The 23,712-nt window shown below is 48.6% G+C and overlaps 1 long non-coding RNA gene across 1 annotated transcript; it reads left to right on the forward strand.

Annotated features, from left to right (window-relative positions):
• Window positions 1–2,557: 2,557 nt before the first annotated feature.
• On the forward strand, window positions 2,558–7,966 carry LOC148413325 (uncharacterized). The gene is made up of 2 exons (XR_015867634.1): window positions 2,558–2,680; window positions 6,010–7,966. It is a non-coding gene; the product is annotated as an uncharacterized LOC148413325 (long non-coding RNA).
• Window positions 7,967–23,712: the final 15,746 nt, after the last annotated feature.

The raw sequence follows: 23,712 nt of genomic DNA on the forward strand, positions 1-23,712 counted from the left end.
GTTTTGTTTTGGGGTTTTTTTAGCTTAGCAGCTTAGCTTTAGCAGAAGATAAATGCGTCTCGCGCAGTTTGCCGCCTGTAAAGCCACTGTCATTTGGTCAAGTGGAGGTCAAAATTGAAGAGCAATTAGGATATTTTCTTATTGTTATATCGTTTCATCCGTTTGTTGCGCGGCGCGTTCGGCGCACTGTCAGCTTTGGAGAAAAATGAAGGTTTCCGGGTGCGGCCTATCGTACGGAAAAAAACTCATCACCTAGCATTCAATACGTTTAGCGTATCCAGACGAAGGGGAAAGTTTACCGCTCGACATGCAGAAACGTCCACGAAAGTCAACGAACTGTTTGTATAATCAAAGTCCAAGTATAACCCGGGCGTAGCAAAAGCATACCCGCCGGCAATCAGGTGGCCCGGCCCGGCCCGGCCCGGGCCGAGCTTGGAACGGCGGGCTCTTCGGGGAAGCTCCCGTCTGTTAATTAGCGGCGAGCAGACGGAAGAAAGTCGGCACGTCGCGGGGGGATCCACTCTCGGCGAGAAGCCGCGGCGGCAAAGCGCTCTTTATTTATTTCCGGGCTCAGCCGGCGTCGCCTCCCCGAAGCCGGGGATCCTCCCGGGAGAGCTGAGGAGCCTCCTTCTCCTCCGGGAACCCGCCCGAGATTCTTCCCCGGGCCGACGAGCGTTAGAGTCGACTTACTTGCGGCGACTTTGTTTACGAGCATCTGTTTGCGCCGGCCGGCCGGCGTCGGAGGAGCCGTCGCCCCGCCGGCCCCTCGCGTTCCGCGGGGGGCGTTCCCGCCCGCGTAAACACTCGGGGAAGACGGGATTTACCAAAGCCGCGTCGGCGCAAAAACACAAACATCTGGGAATTGGCCGTGCTTTGTGGTCGGATTGAAGCAAACCTCTCCCGGTGCGTCCGTCTGATCGCCGCTGAGCTTCGAGCGAGTGTACGGGAAATGTCGCTCTCCGCTTTTCCTCCGCTGTGGGTTGCGGCTCGGGAACGCCGCGCGGGTTCGACGACGTCCCGGGGAAAACTCCAGGCCAATGCCGCGTCCACATTTCACACCGACTAACGCCTTTGAACGAGCGAAACAAATTTTGAAACGCATTTTCAAAAACATTTGAAACATTTTTAAACTGCATTCGACAATTTGGTCAGAACCAACCTTCGAAGTTTCGCCGACGATGAATGACGGTGCGCGTGCGTGTGTTTATCGCGGCACGTGGAATCTTTCACAAACGTACGTAAACCGGGCCGGCGATCCAAGCTCCGATTTCATGCGAAAGATCCGACGGAACTCAAAAAAAAAAGTCTGCTTCCAGCCCTGCCTGAACCGATGGATGGAAACCTCGCTGCCCTTAAAAGTAATCAGATTACAGGCTTTAATCTGCTCCGAAAGGATTTATCAGCGCGCCGGCGCATAAGTGAAGAGCAGAGGTTGAAGCGACACATCCAACCCCCAAGAAATTCAATTAAAACATGCGAAGGGGCAAATCTGTGAAAAATCCCAAATGGTAAATGGTGAACTTACACACGCTAAGCACATGAAAGAGATCCTATCAGCAGCCAGAGAAGTTTCTCTCATGTTCCATCTCCCGCCTCAAAGGGAAGAAGAAGAAAAGTGCGGCCAGAGCTGTTTCTCACAAGCGCTCCACACTTTCAAAACGCCTTCAATTGCTGCATATATACTTCATTTCTCTCATTATGCATTTCACGCAAGAGTTTGGGATATACTCCCTCTCGCGTCGGACAGCTTCGATGATAAAGCCACATCTTGTGACTCGGAAGAGGTCAAATATTAGTTTTGCCCAAGGATGAGAAACCTTGAAATAAATAATAACAAATGGCCGTTCCAAATATTCAGCGTGCAGAAACGGAGGCAGTAACGGAGGCTGTTTTGATGTTTATTTCAATGCAAAACGCTTCGAGAATTTTTCTCTACTTCAGATCAGGACATTTAATCGTTTTAATGATGAAAGTACACGCACGCTGCTCATATTCATCGACCAAAACCAGAAACCGCAACAGACGGCCGCCCGTAAACGTTAGCAAAGCGACCTGAAAATGGCGGACGTGTAAGCAGCGATCGATGGCGGGCGCAGGTTTAACGTTGGATTTGCGATTTGACGGGCAAAATCCGAAAGAGGATTTGCTCGGTCGACGTCTCCGGCCGAGCGCCGCCTCCTCCGAGTCCAGCGCATCGGCGCTTTAACAAGTCAAGTTCCACTCTGCCGATCTCATCATCCGCCACACTGGACTCTCTGATGAGACTTTTATTTTTGCGCCTTCACATCTGCGCCCGCCGCTTTCCATCTTTGGACGCTGTCGGCGAGGCGGCCGCGTGATACGTGACGGGCTCCGAGGGGTTAATTGCGGCGCTAATCAATAGCGGAGCTCATGTTGCGCGCTCCCCGCGGCCCAAAGGTCTCCGGCAACAAACGCGCACATGCGCGCGCTCAATAAATCATCCAATGTGACTTTTACTGATGCTTTTATTGTGACGCGTTGTTGCTTTGGTGATGTATTGACAAAGCAAATAGGGAAACGGGCGTCATGCGACCCGGGCCGACCTCCGGCCGGCCGCCTGACACGCGAGCCGCGCAAAGGAAATGACGCTTAAAAGGGTAGCCGAACGGCTCCGGTTGCCCCACGCCATTGGAATCAAACAGCGCGATGTTTCCGTACGGTAAGGTGTGCACCTCGTGACACTATGTGCCTTATAACTGGGTGCACCTTATAACACATTATAAAACGGGATGCCTTGGAACCCAGCGCGCTTTAGGAATCAGTGTGCCTTATAACCCGCTGCACCTTATAACCAGGGGTGTTTTATAATCTGTGCAATTCATAACGCTTTATAATCCGGTGCGTCTCATAAATGGTCTCTTTATAACTGGCGCACCTCGTAACGCACTGCGCCTTATAACCCGCTGTACTTCCTAACGCTGTGCACTTTATAATGCCATCCAACCTAGTGCATCTCATTTCCTGCTGTGGGTTAGGGCTAGAGTTAGGGTTTAATACAACCCTGAGCACATTGTAATCTCGTGAGCCTTATAACCCAGTATAATCCAGCGCGCTTCATAACCCTGTGTACCTTAACGCCGTGCAAGCCGGTGCGCCCCGAAACCTGCCATGCTTCACAACCCGGTGCGCTGTATAATGCCATACAACTCGATGTACCTTTTTCCCGGTGAAGCGTATAACCCGGAGCACCTTAGAACCCGGCGCACCTCATCACCCAGTGTAATGGTTCGCACCGCGTGCCTTATAACGCCGCTGTGCTTCATAACCCCGCGTACCTTGTAACCTAGCGTGCTTCATGACCCTGTGGCCATCCAATTTTGTAATGCATACATGTAAACTGAACTGGAACTTTAACAACGGCATGAAAATCAAAAGCACCGATGATAATAACAATAATAAAACTGGGTTGAAGCAGTCGAGGCGGAAGGAGGCGACGTCGCAGTTCCGACGGCAAACGGTGGAAATATCGAGGAGGCTCGCGCCGTCATCCCCCCGACGTTGTCGGCGAGCGAGCGGCGCGCACGCTATCGCGGCATCATTTCACGGTGGCCGCGTCAGCTCGCGTGCGCGTGAGCGGATCGGTCGCCCCACATTCAAGCAATAGACGCCTGACTGGGTGTCACACTCCCGCTGGCGGCTCCCCGCCGCTCGTGCTTTTTTGCACGCGCCGCTTATCAGTGAAACGCAGCCTAGCGAGCGCGTGGCGCACACATGAAGGGACGCGACATACAAACACACACATCAAACACAAAAGACGTAATGATGCCACCGTCGCCAACACAAAGAGAATAATCAAAGAGCAAAGGTGACAAGTTGTTCTGATTCCAATTATGATGATTTTATTATTGATGTCATTCGTCGCCTGCGTCACTTTTGTCTTGCTAAGCGAGCGCGACTGTCATGGAAATAAATGGTCCCCCTGAGGATGAACCGACGCCAGTAGCGGCAGCAGCAGCTTTTCACCGCTCATTTGAAAAACAATACATCATTCAAAATTAATAAAAGGCTTGCTCTGATGTGGAAAATCCAGGCCGCCGAGAGCTGCCGCTGAACTTGCACCCTTGCGGGTACCACATTTTTGAAAACTTTTTTTCTCCCTTAGAAGATAGGTAATGGTGCGGTCCGCCTCGGGGGGGGTTACGGTTCGGGGCCTCTTCCTGGATCCGCGGCCCGGTACCGGTTCACGGATTAACTGGTACCGGGCCGCATGGGCCGCGCCCGAAATAACAAACTTTTCATGGAAGGGTTAGGTGTTTGGTTGTTTTGCCTCCCTCTTCAGGTGTCTTTGAGTAATTGCTCTAATTTCAGTTACTGTAATTCCCCAGATATAAGACACACCCTTAATTTTTACATTGTTATGTCTCCCCAACCCTTAAGGGCAGCAATGGCTTCGTAACAAGGGCCAACCCAAATGAAAAATGAGGAGTGGAAAGGCTGCGTAACCGCGTAACTGACAGCTTCCCGTTATGCTAATCCTTTTCAAGTAACGATATGGCCAATATAATGATCCGCATTCGTCCGTCAAAATTCGGATTAAGTGTCTGACGGATTCATCTTTCTCGAATGGTGTCATTTTTTTTTTTTTTTAAATGTTAGCCTTTGTAGGACGCACCCATATTTTTGGCCTTTTGTGGAAAAAAAAGTGCGTCTGATTCGGGAGGAATTACGGTCAACTGGAAATGATGGGTCTTGCTTCGCAGAAGTCATTTTGGGTCTCCTTCCGACCTCGTAGGACTCCTACTTGCTTAAATGCACCTCGTCCGAACGAGCGGCGGTCGGAATCACCGAACAAAGCGGTTTTGCCCTTGCGCTGCGGCGCCACATCAATTCCATGATCATTTCGAGGAGCAAACATGAAAAAGGAAAGACTAATAACTGGATTCCTCTCCACATATCCTCAAGTAAATCCTTAAGTGTGCGTGTGTGCATGTGTGTGTCCCTCATCCATCAGCGTATATTGAAACAGGCAGCAGCTCTCTGACTGACTGCTGGCTAAGCAGAAGCAGGAGAGCAAATTAACAAGATTCACTTACATACACGCGCGCGCGCACGACCCACACGCGCACACGCCGGCGTTTTCACATCAAGTCATCAGATATTTTTCGAGCTGTCCCGTAGAAGAGTATTTTTCAACGGCGGTAGTGTTGACGCGCGCTGTGGGAAATGAGCCAAATTGACATTTTTGCTTGGGAAATTGTGTCCAATGTGCGGTGGTTGTAAAAGCAGTTAGTGTGTTGCGGCGTTATGGTGTGGTGAATGGTCTTTGCCAACAGGCGGCAGCGCCGTGCTTCCAGACAAGATCTTAAGGGGTGTTATCAGTGTGCGTTTGAATCTTGTTGATGAGGCTTTGAACCTCAAATATAGGACACACTTCTGTGTGGGACGCAGCCTTCCTTTCGGGCTTAAATTCGGGTATTTTCTACATTAGCGTGTCAAAACTAGAGCGAAAACAGAGGAAACCTCATCTTTGGAAATTCTTTACCTTTTATTCTGTACATATCTGAAAGTTACATATGTGTTGCGGGTTAAGTTAAATGCGTTTCAGATTTGCCGCATTGTGAGCGGTCAGTGAACGCAGCGCCGGTCCGGCTTTGAATGCGCTCAAAGCCGTTGATTTTTTTTTCCTCGCGACGCAACTTGAGTTCATTTGTCACAATACCCAGTTAAGTTCTTGTGTGTCGTAACGCAACCCACGTGATAAACAAGGGACCAGAAGCAAGAGATTACCAGAATTTGACCCCAAATTAAGGGCGCGTCCCATTTCTCTGGAGTTAGGGTACGTATACATGACAGTAGACGAAAGACAAGCCGAAGGCTCTGCGATTTTTCCGGAGAAGCGCCATCAAAGCCAGGTGCTTTATCGAGCCCCGGGAAGTCCATTGGGGCGGGAGCGGCGCGGCGCCTTCGTTCACCCCAATTGAAATCCCCTCTCCCATTTGTTCACTGGCGGCTCCTTCCTCTCTAATCCTGCATTGTTTTCATTTCAAGGTTTACAGGAAGGTTGCCGTGACGATGCGGGCCTCCTCCTCCTCCTACTCCTCCATCTGTACACCTCATCTCCTGCCTCAGAAGGCGTAACAACATAACACTTCTTTTTACAAGACAAAACATGCGGCGGCAAAGAAGATTGGAAGCCAAAGCCTGGCAGAGCGGCGAGGCGAGCTTCCAAAAAAAAAAACAGGAAAACAAAAAAAAGCAAAAGGCGTCCTCAGAGGCGGCGAGACAAAACGATCGCGGCAGGTGCACTTAAGTGGAGGAGGAAGAGGAGGGGAGCAAACGCTCAAATGAAACACTTCCTCCCTCGCAAGCAAGAAGACGACTAAACGCACGTGTTAATGCTTCCTCCCTCCTCGGGGGCCGCGGGGAGGAGGAGCTGAGCCCCCCCCACACACACACACACACAACACACACACACACACACGCGCACACCATCAAGTGGTTCCTTTAGAGGAAGCGCAAGTGCAAATGTGCAAAAGAACAAGCGGCCGGCTAGACACGGAAAGCAGACCCACTTTCATTGATCCGCTCATTTATCGATCCATGTACACGTAAACACTCGAAGCCGAATCCGTCCCCGGCCGGACCGCCTCGCGCCTTTGTTTCGGCAAGGGCAGGAAATGAAAGGCGCATTCAAAACCGGCCCAGGCTTTCCACGGCCTTTGTGGGGCAATCGGTTTGGTTTTTTGTTTTGTTTTTGTTGACGTGATTCCATTGATGTTTCCCGATTTCCTGTATTCTTGCTATGAATAACTGCGTAAATGAGCATTTGAACACTTAACGCGCACAAACACAAGCAACAAACATCAACCTACAGATATGAACGCCAGAAAATATGAAGTTACCAAAAGATGAGATTTAGTCAGTCTTGACACTGTTGCCAAAGTGTAACATAGAAAATACCAGTTTTACCCCCAAATTAAGTGCGTCATATACACGAGTGTGTCTTGTATTTTTATATTATGTATTATATTTGGGGGATTACGGTAACTGAATTTAGAGCAATTACTCAAAGACGCCTGAAGAGGGTGGCAAAGCTCCCAAAAAAAATTCACAGGTTCATCTCATATTTGGGGAATTCATTTCATTCATTTTTAATCATTGATTTGAAAAATGTCAAATGAAGTGAATTAATTCGATTTATTGCCCTGCCCTAAGTTAAAGCCAGGGTTACAGTTTTGGACCGGATAGTCTTTGGGTTAGAGGCAGAATGGTTCGAAAATACTTGCAAAAACATTGAAATATATTTGCCCGTCTTTTACATTGGCCACAGTCTCCATTGCTGGTTCCGAACAAACATTTTGTTTGAAGCAAGCGTTAGCTTGTCCAAAAAAAGTCTATTTGTGGATTTCAAAAGATCTTTCTTGGGGTTTTGCAGAACATATCAATGTTTAGCGCACGAGGCGAACGAAACATCTGAAATGTTTTTGTGGCGGCCGACCCTCTCGGGGGCCACCAGCTAATTGAGCGGGAACGCGCGCGATCCCTCATCTTGTAACGACGCCGAAATCCGATCCCGGGGGAGCGAGCGGGAGATAAAAGACGAGCCGGAGTCGCTAGCGGAACAAAATGCGAAACGGCGGCGCCGCGTTTTCCGCCAGGAGGAGCCATCTGTCCCGGGCCGAACGGGCCGAACGGGCCGAACGGGCCGACCCGCCCGTCGTAAATCAGCCCCGATGTGCGGACTGGCCCGCTGATATCCCGCCTCGACGTGTGGAAGTGTGCCCGTTGTGAGCGATGTGTTTACTTTGGGAACAGCAGGGCGCATCTCAGCCGCCGGCAGATGGCCGCAGGATAATATAGCGTCCGCATTTGGGGATTTATTGTGGAATTTTGTCACTCATATCCACAAATTCTGTCATAAATTGCCTAGTTCGGTTGTTAGGCTCTGTTTTGTGCCCTGGAAATGCTGTAACCATTTAAAAAAAAAAAACAATCCTCAACTGTTTGTTTCTTGTCAGAGCATGAAAGGTCTGTGTGTGGACATTCTAATAAGCCGTGTTGAAAAACAAGCAAGATGTATGGCGTTTTGGATCCAAAACAAACAATTACAGCAGAAACTAAAGGCGGGAATTCAGGTCCGCTCAGCAACGTTTACTTTTTTCATCCTTATGACTTTTCATTCCTTATGACTGGACCTGCAACATCGCAATAAGACCATTAGTGGTCCCTCCTTTTTCCCGGTTAACGGGGACCGAAACCTCCCCGCGATGAGTGAAAAACCACAAAGCAGCGTCACCTTCCCCCACTTTAGTCAGACGTCCGAGCACCTCGCCTTGAGCCCACCTACTTACAGTCGAGACATGGAAACGAGAAGGAATAACAGTACGGTTACTGTATAATGTTTAATCATTTAAGAGTTAAGTAAATATGTGTATTGCAGTAATTTGACGTCTCAGGAGAGCCCGTGGCATAAGCCTTTCCAGTTAACCGCTCTGTTTGGCGTGCAGGGAACCTTCACAGCACGTCTCGACGCTATGTAGGTTTTTTTTTTTCCGCGAAAAAATCCGGGATACGCTAAGGGCGTGAACTGATCCAAGCTCTGCCTAGTTTGTGTTCTAAAAATGCAGTCCCAAGATCTACTTTCACTGAGCAATGTAAAATGTCTTTCTCGCAAAAAACAAAAACATGATTCGAGATGCACATTATTATCATCACACCTGCACAAGGACAAGGTAACGAAATTAACTGGCTCCAACTGTCCAAGAAACCCAGAAAAACAATGACAAACAGGACGACAGGGACAACGGGGAAGCGCCACAAGAATAGCCTCCGAGATCTAAGATGAAGAAGAAAAACAAGAGAACTTGAGGTGAAAAAGTCAATTATAGTGTCTAGCACGGGAAAGAGTCCAGACGAGAGCCGTTTTGGGAGCAGGCCGGGAAACAACCGACCGACCCCGAGTCCGGAGCACGAGACTCCGAATGGACTGCTATTAGCCAAATCAGCGGTTCTCAACGGTTTTCAACGTAGTCCCTTCGATTTGAACCGTTTACGCCGAATAGATAGCCATATTCAAATTGTGGAACTTTATGTGGTCTATGCGGTTCCAATGATGTTTTGGGTTTTCATGCTTCTTGCTATGAATAACTGCGTAAATGAGCATTCGAACACGACATGACTCACGCCTCCCCAGAAATAATGACTCATCAGGAAAGGTGTATTTCTGAAATAGCATACATGACAGATTGAGAGGAGGTGGGAAAGTTGAGCCTGCGGCGGGCAGCTGTGTGGTTGCCTCTCAGGTGACGCATCACCTGAGCTCAGAGGCGGCGAGTGGACGCCGGAGCTTTGCTCAGCTAAACATCACCTCGCTAAACGTGCTAATTGACTTGTTGTTTACGCGCGGGCTGCTCTGCAAATTTGTCCGACAACAATAAGCTCATGTTGTGGCATCTTTACACGCTGCTAATAAGCTAACCCCCCCCCTAATAGCTTCTGTCTTCGGAGCACCCCTGATTTTCTTTGTTGTTTTTATGGCTTCCACTTTGGCGGCGGAATTTCCGAGGGACAATTTCGCTCATTTGATGCTTTGGTTGACGTTCCCTTTCGAGCAGCTCCATCTAGCAGATGCAACCCCAGCCGCTACTGCGGCTTCTATTCTACGCATGGAAACGGTTTGCCGTCCGTTGAAGGTCCCCCTTACCATCCACCGCGCCCAATAGTTCGGAAAATACGGTAGCGGAGTATTTGCAGCCTTTTCCTCGCTCCCCCTCTGCCTCCTTTCTTGCGACCGATACCATTTTTCCAGCAATTATACTTTAAGGATTCTTGATGACTTTCCAGTTGAGAATGTGACTTTGGCCATCGCGCGGGAAGGAGACGGCGCCCTCGTGTCCCCCGTCCTCGGAGGGTTCTAACCGTTGCAAATTGTCAGCGAGGAAGCGGGCCGCCGGCGACCATGCGTGACGCGGTCGCCGCTTGAGGAGAATAATTGGACAAGGTGTTCATGTAAATGTCGGGCGGGCGCCGACTGTAAGGTGGGATCTGCGCGTTCATGCGGGTGACAGCTTGAGCTCCCCGTGTTTCCTTTACCCATGCCACATGACTAATCTAAGAGGCTGAGAGTGCAGCCGGAGGAGCGGCGAGGTGACGGGAATTAAGCTTCCGACCGCTAGTAAAACCCGAAGAAAAAAAAGGCGGCGGGGAAACGGATGTGCTTGTGCTGCCGTAGAGGAACAAAAACACACTTTACTGCAAACGTAGACTTCATTTGTTTCCCGTCTTGAAAAACCCATATTTTTAATTTATCCGGGGTGGGGTCGCCCTGATTTCCCACCCCCCCCAACCAATAAGTCCAGCTCCTCCGGAAGGATCCCCAGGCCAGCTGAGAGAAATAGTCCCTCCGGCGTGTACTGGGTCACGCTGTTTTAACCCCTGGGGGATAGTTTGAGCCAAGTCTGGCTTTTTGATATGTGATATTAAAGGAAAAGCCTACAAAAAGGAACAGTAGGAGGCTAAATACTAAAAACACGACGACTCTCAATATGCCACGCTGCCGTCCCTTCTAAACGCTTGCGAATGGGAGCTCCAGACGCTACAGGTGTCAGAATTTGGCCCATGTCGGGCTCATTTACTGCCATTCAAAATTGGAAATATTTCTTATTTTAGACGTATTAAAAAGCTCATGTTTTAGCATGCATTTCCAATGTTTCCGCGCAAAGCAAACAATTAGCCGCGAGAAGTTGAGCTTTAACTTCCAGCGCGCCTTCGATTCATTAACGAGAACGAGAACGTGCGTGGGCGCGCTCGCACGTGCGGTCAAACAGTGTGCACTCAATGACGACGGCAATAAGATAAGCATAATTGCGTATCTGGCCGGGCAACATATTGATTTCCACTCCGTGCGTAATTAAAATCACTTGGTCGCTGGGAAGAAACACTCCACATAATTATTGTTTGGCCGGCGACCGATGTAGCCCCCCCATCCCGCGCCGCGCCCCGAGCGGCCCCGTCGCCGCGTCGGGAAAGTCGCGCCTGTGACCCGCTGCCGGGAATTCAATTGGATGGCCTTCGCGGGCGCGCGGGGGCCCGCTGAGGCCACCGACTTGTTGTTTATGCTTCACGCTGTTCACTTAAGTATTTATGTATTCATTGGCGCATATACCATTCATTTATTGCGCGTTTTTATGGCACGTGACATGCCAGAGAGTCAGCAACGTCTCCTTGCTTTTATTGTTATTTAGCGCTAACCATAACCCTAACCATAACCTAGGGATTACATCACCTTAAGTGTGCCTTATCGTCTGAAAAATACGGCGATCGTTTTGGAAGTAAGCTAATCGATTGGTCAGCCAGGCCATTTGTTGCTTAATCAATCAGTTTGTCGGCTGGCTAGTTTGATAGTCAACTGCCTAACCAAATAACGAACCCGCTAAACTACCGTAATTCCCCAGGTGTAGCCCGCACCGCTAATTTTAGGGTCAAATTGTGGTGTTTTCCACGGCATAGGTTGCAACGAGTTTGGCGACAGCAACCATAAAACGCGGACATCGCCGCAAAATATAGCACGCGCCGCTAATATTAGGGGCAAATTCTAGAATTTGCAATGTTACCTTGTATAGGTTGCACCGACAGTTTGGCGATGACCACAACAAAACACGGACAACGACGTCAAATATAGCACGCACGCCGCGATTTCAGGGTCCAATTCTGATATTTTCTATGTTAGCGATTGCGGGGCGCACCGACAGTTAGGCGATGACAGTTTATTAGCTCATTTGCAGTAGCTAGTCTCCTTCCTAACGGCGACTTAGTCAGTTCCAGGTGCTCTTTTGGTCTCGAGCCAAATCGCCACTTCCCATTCGTAAGACGTTGACATCCTCGTCGACAAAAGGTAACGTGCCTCGGTAATCACGCTTCAAAGCGCGGGCGCCGTCGGCGGCTGCAAACGCCGGCCCATCATCAAAAGATGTTTGCCGGCGAGCTGAAGTGGACTCATTAGAAGTTGTCCACCTTGAGTTTATTCATCCCTCGAGCGACTTCAACTTTTCTTCCTTCCTTTCTTGGCGAGCGAAGGACGGCGGCGAACGGGATGCCATGTCCTAATCGGCTGTGATAGTCTCCTAATTAATGGGATTTGTTAATTGGCTCTTTCCTCTGTAGGGACGCTAGCTGTGAATATTTACAGGACGCACCGCCAAGCAGTCTTTCCGAAGCTCCGCCCCCCCCGCCGCTTCCTCCTTCCTCTCCCCCTGGCGGCCGCCCGAACCCGGCACGTCTTTGACACGGCTTCCCACGGCCGTCATCTCGGTGTTTACTAGCTCGCTACACGGCCCGATAACTCCCACAATGCAATTCCAATCAAGTTTCTTTGCTCTTCAAACAAGACCCCCCCCTTCCCTCCCTTCCGCCCGCTCGGCTGTTGTCGAGCTTGACAGGCGGGAAACCGCGATACCGGCGCGCCGCCTCCAGATGAACAAGTTGTTTACAAAGGCGGCCCCCCATTTTTTACCAGCCGCCGGTGTAACCGAGCAGTCGGGATCGCGCGAGACGCCGCAAGATTCCGCCGCGACAGCTACCGTGTACAACGAGTGACTGACGCGCACGCCTGGCATCGATCGTCCCTTAGCAACAAGCTTTTTAGCGTCCCGTCCTCGCGGGAACTTGCGCAAATCAGGATCGGGGCCCCCGGGGCCAACACAGATGCTCCTGGGATTCATTGTCAAATTCGGCCGCGGGAAATCAAATACCGCAATTCCCCATTTTATATATATATATATATATATATATATATATATATATATATATATATATATATATATATATATATATATATATATATATATATGTGTATGTGTATGTGTATGTGTATGTGTATGTATGTATGTATGTATGTATGTATGTATGTAAGCAGTGTGCGAGCCAAACAGATATCATGTTTTGCTATTTTCGGAACCCACACAGCACCGTTTTCATAAATCTCTTTCCTGCTATTGACGGCAGTGTAAAACGGTCGGCACAAACCTCGGCGGATGTTTAATGCAAAGCTGCGTCCGGGTCTCCTGACAAACCTGACATGACAGTAAAACAAGCCTTTCACCGGCCTTGTCAGCCCAGCAGAGATTTAAATAAAAGAAAACATCCCGCCTCCAAACAAACAGGATAATTATGGCCCGAGGTGCCAAGCGCTGTCTGTCTTCCCGCATTGACTTTCATTGCGCCGACATTTAAGCGGGAAAGAGTCGCCTCTCGTCACCGAGCGGGAGAGGACGCTCGGCGGTGGAAATCAAGCGTGCGACAGACGAGAATAAATCTTTTGGCCGGGCGCGGCGTGAGGACGGAAGCTTATGTAAGGCTAAATCAGCTTTGTTTGCCGGCTTGCCTGGTGTTGCTCGCTAGCCACTTTTTTAGCTACGTGCTCGGAAAAGATCCGCGGTAACAACATTTGGAGAAGCCGTCAACAAACTGTCGGGAAGAAAGCTAAGCATCGGGAGGAACGATCGCTCGTCACCGGAGGGGAATTAAGCCCGAATTAACCTCTAAAAAAAATAAAAAGAATGCAACGATCGCTTCGCTACACTAATATAACTCAACTCACCAATAGACGGCGGGGAAAACGCTCGTATCGGCCAATGGATTCCAAGAGTGCTACCTGCTGCACAGATTATCAAGAACTTTGCTGTATTTTAGATGGGACGAGCCGTCAATTAGAGTGTGCAGTCAGTCGGAATAGCACTGTTTAGCGCTGCGTCCGTTTCGTCGTGGGTGATCATTACTTTCAATTGGGTCGCCGGATCATAAGCCTTGTTTTGAATGAGTACTCGTGGTCATAAATGTCCCCAAAAAGCTGTTTGAAATTTTGGTCACATCCAACCCTTACTTCTGGCTTGTAACAGTTAGCGTCAGCGGTCGGTCCCGATGGATCGTAAGCAACGAGTGACGACACGGCGTCGCTGCCCACCTCGGGAAACTGCTTTTGGCGGCGACCGAGCTCCGAATCGCTTGCGCAGCGCAAAAATGATTCTTGCCTTTTTCGGCACAACCATCTGCAGGGCAGAATTAAAAACCTTCGACGATCAAATATCAAAAAGTCTCCAAAATTTTACGTACATATCGGTACTCGTGTCAAAGGCCGTTTTGAATGTGGACGTCAGAGACCGTGTCGATTATTCAGCTAACTCACTATTGATCTTTTTGTCCGCATCAAAGACGACTTGTCTTCTTTAATAAAGGCGAGCCCCGCGTTTTCCCGGCTGCCGGCAGCTTTAATATGGACGGACCACAAACGGTGACACGCTCGCGTTCCCGTCGCAGAAAAACTAGATGATAAACAAGGAGACGATTTGTTTTGCGCTGCAGTCTTTGCTTGATGAATGGAAGAGGAAACGGCCGCGCGGATCTTCCCCTCGTATCTTTTATTGACCGGCAGCAAAATGGCGCCCTAAATAAAAGAGAAATTAGTGCAAATTGCACAAGAAAAACTGGCGTGTTGGGGAGGGGCGGAAAAAAAAAAAAACGTCTGATGAGAAACAGACTTTGGCAGCTCCAGTAATTAAATGTCATACTTGTGCCGCGCGGACACGTCGGCACTTCCGTCATTTATTTTCATCCGTTTGCCTTTTTATGTTCTCGAGATGGACGCCGGCGAGCGTGCGCTTTGCTTTTTCTTTTATTCACTCGCGAGGTAGTCGAGCTCAAATCGCCAAAAGTGAAGACGATAAATCGGGGCCTTTCGGGACGCTTCGCAAAATCAGTTAAGGCTTCAGCGAAGCTAACATTTTTGTCAATGCTCAGACAATTTTTATTTCACTCAATAATTTGGAAAAGAGCAAATTCAATGCTTAAGTTGACCTCGTTCCTGTTTTGTAGAGCCTTTTCTAAATAAAACCCAGAAAAAACAAAGTTCCTACAGAAAACGGGGCAAGAAATGAAAGGAGTAAATACACTCCAGACTGAAAAGACAAGGAGGAACACCTGGACAAGACACAATTGGTGCAGGGAGCTGATTATGTCCAAATGTATTCCATTTGACCCGTTTATTAATGGCGGTTTTTGGCATATACACACAATCATAAATTTGGCCAAACTCGGCTGGTGTGCAACTTCGGGTATTTAAAGCAAAACGAAGTTGAGCTGCTAAAAGCATCGTGTTAGTTCCGATGTCTCCAGCTAATTCAACGGAGGTCGGTTAAGATAAAAATCTCAAGCGTTGACCGGGCCGCAATCTCGAAGCATTCGCCGCGTAAAGACGGGCTCGTGGTACGGATCAGCGGATGCCGTGCGCCGTCATCTATTTCCAGCAACGTTCCTCCCGGGCGCATCCCCGCTAATGATTTTCCCGCGCGCTATCGCTTCGCCTTCCTTCGCACATGAATTCATTTATTCTTATCTCCGCCCATGTATTAATATCTGACGCGGCCGCGCGGCCGACTTCCTCCCCCTCGTCGTCGGAGCGCTACGTAACGAGCGGCGGGGTCGGCGCCATTTTGCTCCGCGGGGGCCGGAGGACATCTATTCGCAACGCGCTCATGAATAAAAGACGTTCGGCGCTGGATGCGCTGGATGCGCTGGATGCGCTGGATGCGGGAGCGCGGAGGGCCCGCTCCCCCGGGGGACGGCCCACCCGCCGACCCGCTCGCCCGGCCAACATCAGTGACACCGGGGGCCTCGCGGAGCGATGGCAAAGATGGTGCGAAAACATCTAAGGCCGCTCCTGTCCTCGTTATACCCAAGTTTTTTTCTATTTTGGGGAACACCGTATAAAGTCTAGAATTTTTACACTATTCGCTACTCATATATGCTATACTTACTTTCAAATTCAAGGAGTCTTTCGCAGCATCAAAGACACAAAAATAATCTTCACAACCACATGTTTGCTGAGTACTTGAAAAATTCCATAACCAGACTGAATACGGTGTTCAATGTTACCCAAAATAATCACTCTTGGGTTTTTCCGATTTTCCTTTCCGATAGTTGTCTTTGTTCGCGTCAAAGACGACGAGCAAATCATCTTTAAACGAGCCGAATTCTGTCTTCGTAAAATGTAAGATAATTTGGGGATGTTAATTAACATGAGGAAAATTGAGTTGTTTTACATGCATGAAATTTTTCATTGGTGAAGCACGTTGGGTTATGTCGTTCATGAAATAAGTTTCCTTAGTCAATCTCACAACGTTATTGTCGCCACCGAAGTCAATCAAGCCAAGAAATGTTTTTCGTTTATTTCCGAATGTATTTTTGCATTACAGCTAGCACGCAAAGGCAATACGCAAAGGAACGGGCGGAAGCTTCTTCCCGAGTAATGAGGTCCACTTCCCCGGACGCGACGAGGATTCGCGGTCGCGCCTCCGGCTTCCCGAGCCGGCGAGCGTTTAGCGCGGCTAATGATTGGCAGGGCTAACGGATTACGGCGCCTTAATGAGCTTGGCCCTGAGACGGCGCTCAACATGCCGCGCCGTCCCTTCTCCTCCAAGACGTGAAAGATTCACACCTTCCTTCCTTCCTTTCCTTCATTAAGGTCCCCCATGTCCAATGGCGAGCCGCTAGCCTGTCAGCCATCCCGCTCGCCTATGCTGATGATGCAACTCATCCATAACGCTAATTGGACGGAACGGCAGAGGCAGCGGAACCGCGGACCGATCAAAACATCAAAGTTTTCCAAATCAAATACGCATTAGCTAAGGCCAAGACTAATTGCTCTTGAGTCTTTGATGGCTTCCACACCTTAAAAGAAAACACGTACGCCGAAAAACGCACCTTGTAGTTTACAAAATGACATAGGGTTAGCTTACAAATGCACACAGGAACGAAGATGAAATTTCATTTAGCGTATTTCTCACCTTGTGCACTGCATGAACCGCAAATTTCATTGGCAAGTATTAAATAAATACTGTAATACAGTATCTGAGATGGAATGTCTGCACTCTTAAAAAAACGTGGAAATACGTCCGTGGCATCGAATGAGTTTTGGACGACAAAGCGACTCCCAAACCATACGCTCATTAACCAGTTCATTAATAGGCAAAATTGCTCAAAGGTAAATAAAGTTTCTTACTTGGATCCGTTCTCCTTTCATGGAGAACAACAGAAAACGGAAAATATCTTTTTAGTAGCGCGATTTTAAATGAAGCCAGGTCTCAAAGACGAATAGAATGATTGGCGCGGCTGTAATGTTTACAAATTGCAAAGGATTCCGTGAAGGCTAATATGTTTTGAACGTTTCCTCGGAAGCGTCGATCTCATCTCCCAGCATGCATTTCTCTCCTCTGCGGCGCCTGCCCTGAGGGGCCTGACGCAAGCCGTCAGCGCAAGTCAGTTTGACGCCTGATTTCTTCTGTGCTTTTTTTTTTTTTTTTCTGTCTTTCTTTGGCTGTATGAAGCGCAGCCGCGTTGAGGCGCCGGTTTCTTCGTCGTCTTTTTTGCGGCCGAGAATGGTATCAAAGCGTTTGTGACGGCGCCGAAGACGAGGCGGGAGAAAACACGAACGGGGACGCGCCGACTGACTCGGGTTTTCAAAGTAGGGCTCGAACGCCGAGGTTGGCCTTGGATTTCGTCCAATCGTTTGATCTTTACATCAACGGGAAAGTATTGAAAGAAGACCCTAAGGAGCTGAAATTTCACCCAGAAGGCGACAACATGTTCAACTTAGCGGGACCACTTAGGAGGGTGCCATCCCTTGGCTGAAATATTGCAAGAATGATGCGAAAGAAAGCCTTTTTTATCACAGCCTGCTGTTCAAGGCTACGAAAGTTTGACTTAATGGGCTTGAAGCGTCCAAAAATAACATTCAACACAATTGACTGACGGGGGAGGACAAGGCGTCAAGGCCTGGCGGTACCGGCCACGAGGCTTGTAGCACGAGGGAACGAAAACAGGGGAGAACAAAAGTCTTCGGCCATGCCCCAAAATGAAGGGCGTAGCTAAAGTCCGGGGAAGAAAAAAAACCTCGCACACGTGGCAACGGAAAGGACACAAAAACGTATCTCGCGAAAACATAAGGATGAGGGTGGGTGGGCGGGCTCATTGGGGGCCGTGACGCAGCCAGTGGTGATGGCGTTTTCGCGGCGTAGTCAGGTCGCGTGGTTGGAGACGTTGAAAAGACCTACAGCAGGGGTGTCAAACTCATTCTTATCGAGGGCCATTATGCCGTTACGGTTTCTGTCAGAGGGCCGGCATGACTGTGATAAAATACATTTGGGGTGTATTTGTCACACTTCCAACTAGTTTTGAAATCAGAGAGAGGGTGAGGGCAAAAAGCGCTTGCCCCCCCTTGAGTGGGCCTTGAGTTTGACACCTGTGACCTACAGTCTTAATGCTACCTGATGGTGAGAACAAAGATTGTCATATGGTGAGAAGAAATAATAAATATATTCAAATTGTCATCAATAAATAAATGATTCATTAACCGCGTAAAACATCTGATTACCGAAACGTTTATTTAATGAATGACACGTTGGATCCGTGAATAAAACGTTTGGTGATTGAAAGTTCCATTTATTTTTTGAATTTTGGGTCCTCCGCAGCGTATTGATCCCTACAGGAAGGCTGCTTTTCAAGCCCGGACAAGGGTATTAAAAAGGGCTTTCTAGCCGGGGTTAGGGTTTGAAGCGAATCCCGGTCGGCGCACTGCTGGTGTACCTAATAAAGCGACCAGGGAGAAGATCTCGCACAATGGCTACAAGGGGATTTTGCAGATGCACTCCGGTGGCAAATCACACACTTGAGTTTGTAAAGCGGAATGAAAAGCAGACGTGTAGGCGCCGGCCGTGCGCGTTTTGCGCGCGCGTCCTCTCGCAATTGCGGCTGCGAACGTGACATTTGGTATTTATGATTTCCGCCCAGCCTTAACGCGTACAGCCACTCTCTCCTGCCATTAATCCGCAAACGTGTACACTTTGTCATTTTACGCTCCGGAGTCATTTCGCGTCCTCGTGCGGCGGCTCCAGATAAACACCAGCGTTTGCGGGCAACCATTGCGAATGTACTTTTTTTTTTTTTTTTTTAATGAAAATTCAGCAGGAGCGGCGACCAAGCTGCGAGGGCGGCGTATTATTTTTGCTCCTGCCGGTAATTAAACCATCTCGTTACGGGGAAACTCTTGATGCAGTCAAGCGGGCCCGCCGCCGCCGCCGCCGCCGCCGCCGCCATCAGTCAAAGATGGACGCCAAAACCGCAATTCCGGTGGATTGCTGCCACAAACGGTAAATTGAGCCCTTGAAAGGATCTGAAATAATCTAGGAAGACATCATCTTGACATTGTTGATTAGAGATGTTCTTGGCAGACGCCGCGACACGTCCTCCGAGGAACAACGTGGCGCTTTTCCACAAAAAAAGTCTCGCGCGCGCTTTATTAAGCTGCGGCCTTGCCGTTTTCATTAACGAGGATGTTTGCTCGGAGAAATATCTTCAACATAGTCTCACTTCACTGATCCGCTAGCCCATAACGTGTATCGCGAGGGGCGGGGCGCCAACACATCTGAAGGGCTCGATGTTGACCTAAAGACTTCATCTGATGTCAAACATGCGGCCCGAGGGCCCGTTCCGGCCCGCCCGCCGATGGGCTTGATGGATTTTATTCATGAATGGAAAAGCTTGAAATGTATGATTAATCGCGAGTTTGCATGTTTTCCCCAAGCCCGCACTTGGAAAACATGCGCGGTAGGTGCTTTGGACCTCAAATTGTCCTTAAGTGAATGCTTGTTGGTCTCTGTGAGCCCTGCGATTGGCCGGCGACCGGTCCAGGGATTGGCGACCGGTCCAGGGTGTCCCCCGCCTACGGCTCCAAGACAGCTGGGATAGACGGCGGCGAGCCGGCGACCCGCGAGAGGATAAGCGGCTGTAGAAACCGCACGGATGGATTTAAAGATGGCTGCGGTGACGAATAAGCCTCTTACCTTTATTATTTTTTGACTTGGTAGGATATGCTTGGCTCAAATTCTTGGCAGAGTTCTCCAAAGTTTAAACCGACTTTGAGGCATTGAAGTATGACCAGATGAGATGAGTGAGTCTCTGGGTATTTTCTATCCACAAGATTGTATTTCATGCAAAGGTTATCTATATTTCATAGCCCCAAAATGTACTTTGTGCACATTTATCTCCATTCCGCGGCCCCCCACTTGTTGGCCACAAAGTCCTCTTTTTTTGTGTCTGGAGCTCCCTCAGATACGTCCGACCGCGTGACGAAAAAGATCCTCCAAAAGATCAATATTGGAGCGTGAACGGCATGTACACAAAGCTACGCCGCGCTAACGGCTAGCCGTAATAAACACGCACGGGCGGGCAGATAAGGCGGCGGCCGGCCGACTGGATTTAAGTGACGCCGCAGAGCGAATCAAACACACCTAGAGCGCCGGCTTTGAAGGCGGATTCCACTTTGGATGGTCGGCCGGGGAACGCCGGGAGCCCGCGGGGCTCGGCTCGGCTCGGCCCGCTAAAGCGTCTCGGCCCGCCGCTCCGCCGGTCTTTTATCAGTCCGCCCGCTAATGTCCGCCGGCGTTAATTCCGCCTGTAAAGTATTTTTACAGCTGCGCCCGTGCTCGCAATCTGACCCCATACGCTGGCGCGCGCACCCTCGCGCCTTAACTCTTGCCATAAATTGTTGATGGACGTGTACATCCTGTCAGTTTGTGAACATGTGACTCCTCCGCACTCAAAAATTCAAAGTAGAACACAAATCCCAGCGAGGGTAAAGTAGCGCAAAAAGAGACATACGCTTGGTAAGATGAGTCTATGCAATGGGATCCGAGCCAAAAGGAGCCAAACAGGAAAACGGTGCAAAGTAACAACTCAAAGACGCTTGAAAAGCACTCGGGCTGGAAAAAATACAAATGATGACAAAACTCGGTTCAGCACGAGCAGCAAACCGGGAAGCAAATGAGACGCGGCCAGCCCAATGATTCCGTGTCATTCTCCTGCACTTAAAAGGCTCGCGATGACAAATGAAAGTCAGGTGTGCGATTGGTGGCTCCGCCCCCCACATAATAACGCTCACAGCTACTGCAGACAAGAGAAAAAACAGGACAGTAAGACGGAGACATCTGGTTCAATTGACTACTTGTCATTCACAGCCGTAAACGAGCTGCCATTACTGGGGGTGTCTTTGTTTGCGCTGCCTTTATGAGTCATGGGTGCAAGAACCAAAATGCATACTGTACAGTACATTATCTTGCTCAGTGGGACTATTGTGCAGACTGAGACCCAAAGGTAATATTTAGAATGAAGTCCTGAGATTTGATTTTGCTTTTTAAATACGACTGACATGAAGAAATGACTTGATAGTCGCTTAGCGAGGCGTTCGCGTTCAAGAAAACGATGCAGCAAAGCTCGCTCTGATGGGCTCTTGGCCAGGAAACGCAAGATAGAAGTTGATTCACTCCATAAAAGGCGTTATTTAGTCAATTCAAACTCAGCGATACTTTTTTGACTTGCAGAGTATGTGATAGGTGAAACTTAGAAGTATACGACAAATCTTATTGAAACTGTAACGGTCGATCAAGCGCTTATAATTCAGTAACTGCGTCCTTGCACTCGAATATCTTTTGACCATCTCGTGTCATGCCATTGACTCATATCAAGGAGACCAGATGATGTTGACTAGATTAGCTGTTCATGTTCCGTTCCACAAAAACAGCTGCTGGTGATTTTTGATTTTTTTTTTCTCTTTTTTGCTGGATTTTATTTTAATTTTGCCGCAGTGAGCGAGGCTGTTATTTGGCTGCGTAAATAGAGGTGCGCGGCGGACACCTGTCAGCCAGATTAATTACACCCCAGGCAAAACATCACAGTGCACCAGAGCAGGTGCTTCTTGCAAATGTGAAGGGATTTTTTTTTTTAATAATCGTTTTCTTTTTTCGTTATACTGCTGCCCCGTCTTCTTTCTGAACACGTTTGCCATATTTGCAAAGACCATATTTCTCTGTACAAGTACAAGTCAAGGGTTTTTTTTTCCTCATTTTCAAAGGTCTTCAAAAGTCATAAAACTCTAATTATGACATTATAAATATTCCTGTTTCAATTTCATAAATATAAAGTAGAAATATGCAGCGTAGTTATTTTTGCAATTTTTGTACATAAAGGGTGCGCAGGTTCCCCGCACCAAAAAAATAAAATTGTATGCATATATATTTATATATATAAACAGTACGTTTGAACGTGTTTCCAAGGCATAAACGTTCACATTAGCGGCCCCGCAATCCAAGGATCTTCTCGTTTTATCTTTCCTGGATTTTTAATCTTGACGACGGGTCCATTTGACCCACAAGACAGAATGAAGGTTGAGCCGTCCTACATATCATGTATCAGAGTCTTGGCGGCGAAATTTGTTTACCTGCTGTTCCGCTTTCCGAAACACTGACGGGTAATGAGAGGAACATTTTGTACATCTCCAGCAGGAGGAGACGAGACAATTGGGACGCCTTTCTTTTTTTTTGGGCGTTGTTATATCCGGCTCCAAACAATCGGCGGCAAAGCGCTTTGGACAGATGCAAATCACCTCATTAACTCCGCAAGCTAAATCCATTCGACGGTGAGCGAGCGTGAGGAAGACGGGAGGAGACAGCCGGGCTGGAAAACGGCGAAAGGAAAAACACACGCGCGCGCGCGCGCAAAACCGGCACCGATAAAAACATCTGTCGGATTTGTCCATCTGTGCCAGCGAGCCAAGACAAAGACGGCAGACGTAGACGGACGGGGCCGTTGTGCCCGCGCACGCCGCTGACGCTAATTGTTTCGCGGTGGCGGGAATGCAGGAGAAGCGATATCTCAACGCTGCTCGTATATTGCGGGTCAAAATGACCCGTTGTCACGTTTGCTCCTCTAATTCTGTCAATTCGATATTGGTTTGTTATTGTTATGTTGTGGGTCAAAGTGACCCATGCTTAGCCTCTCAGGCTCAAATTCGGGTTTAGCATGTTTTTTATGTGTTTTTTTTTCTTTTGTGTAAAATGACTCGTAAAATATTAACCCCTGGGTGTCCAGGGATTTTTCGCTAACCTGGCCATATTATCACCCAATTTGGGCTGACTTTGAAAGGCTCATAACCTCATCAAATATGAATATACTACTTTGTACTTTTACTTTCAACCCCCAGCCCTTTGTTCAGTGGCGTCGGCCCTATTCCTACATATGTTCATTTTTGAAAGGGGGGAACCTACATCCCCTTTATGTACAAAAATCGTAAAAAGGCAATAATAGTTGTAACATTGAAATATGAATGAAATGGAATATTTTATATGTCATATTTAGAGTATTGTGTCTTTTGCATTATGAGAGTCCAGGCTAAACCAATCGTCAACGTCATTAAAATGCTTGGAAATGTCACATATTGGCCGCTAGTGCCACCCGCTGGTTTTGGGGTGTCAATACGAAAATTTCTATGGCCAAACTGATTGTTACCCCGCCGCCAAATGTCTCCCCTAACCTTTCGGGGCAGCAAGTAGTTAACAGATACTTCAATTTGAAATCGCTTGTTCAGTACATTACTTTCCAGTTACCTACGTATTAAATCGACACTTAAGTACCTGGGATTGAATGTCTGGACTCTTAAAAAAACGTGAAAATACATCCCTGGCATTGGATGCGTGAAAGAGTGGGTCACGGCCGGCCAGCCAGCCAGCCAGCCAGCCAGCCAGCCATTTTAGAACACTCCATTTGACTTCAGGTCAGTGTGACCCATTTTACTGTTCAACCCTACCATTGGCTTTCATCTTTGCAAGTTGGTGGACGAAGGCCAAAATAGCCGGCGGAGACGATGGC

This window comes from Hippichthys cyanospilos, chromosome 13, assembly GCF_059441005.1.
Source record: "Hippichthys cyanospilos isolate Australia breed blue-spotted pipefish chromosome 13, RoL_Hcya_1.0, whole genome shotgun sequence".
NCBI classification, from domain to species: Eukaryota; Metazoa; Chordata; class Actinopteri; order Syngnathiformes; family Syngnathidae; genus Hippichthys; species Hippichthys cyanospilos.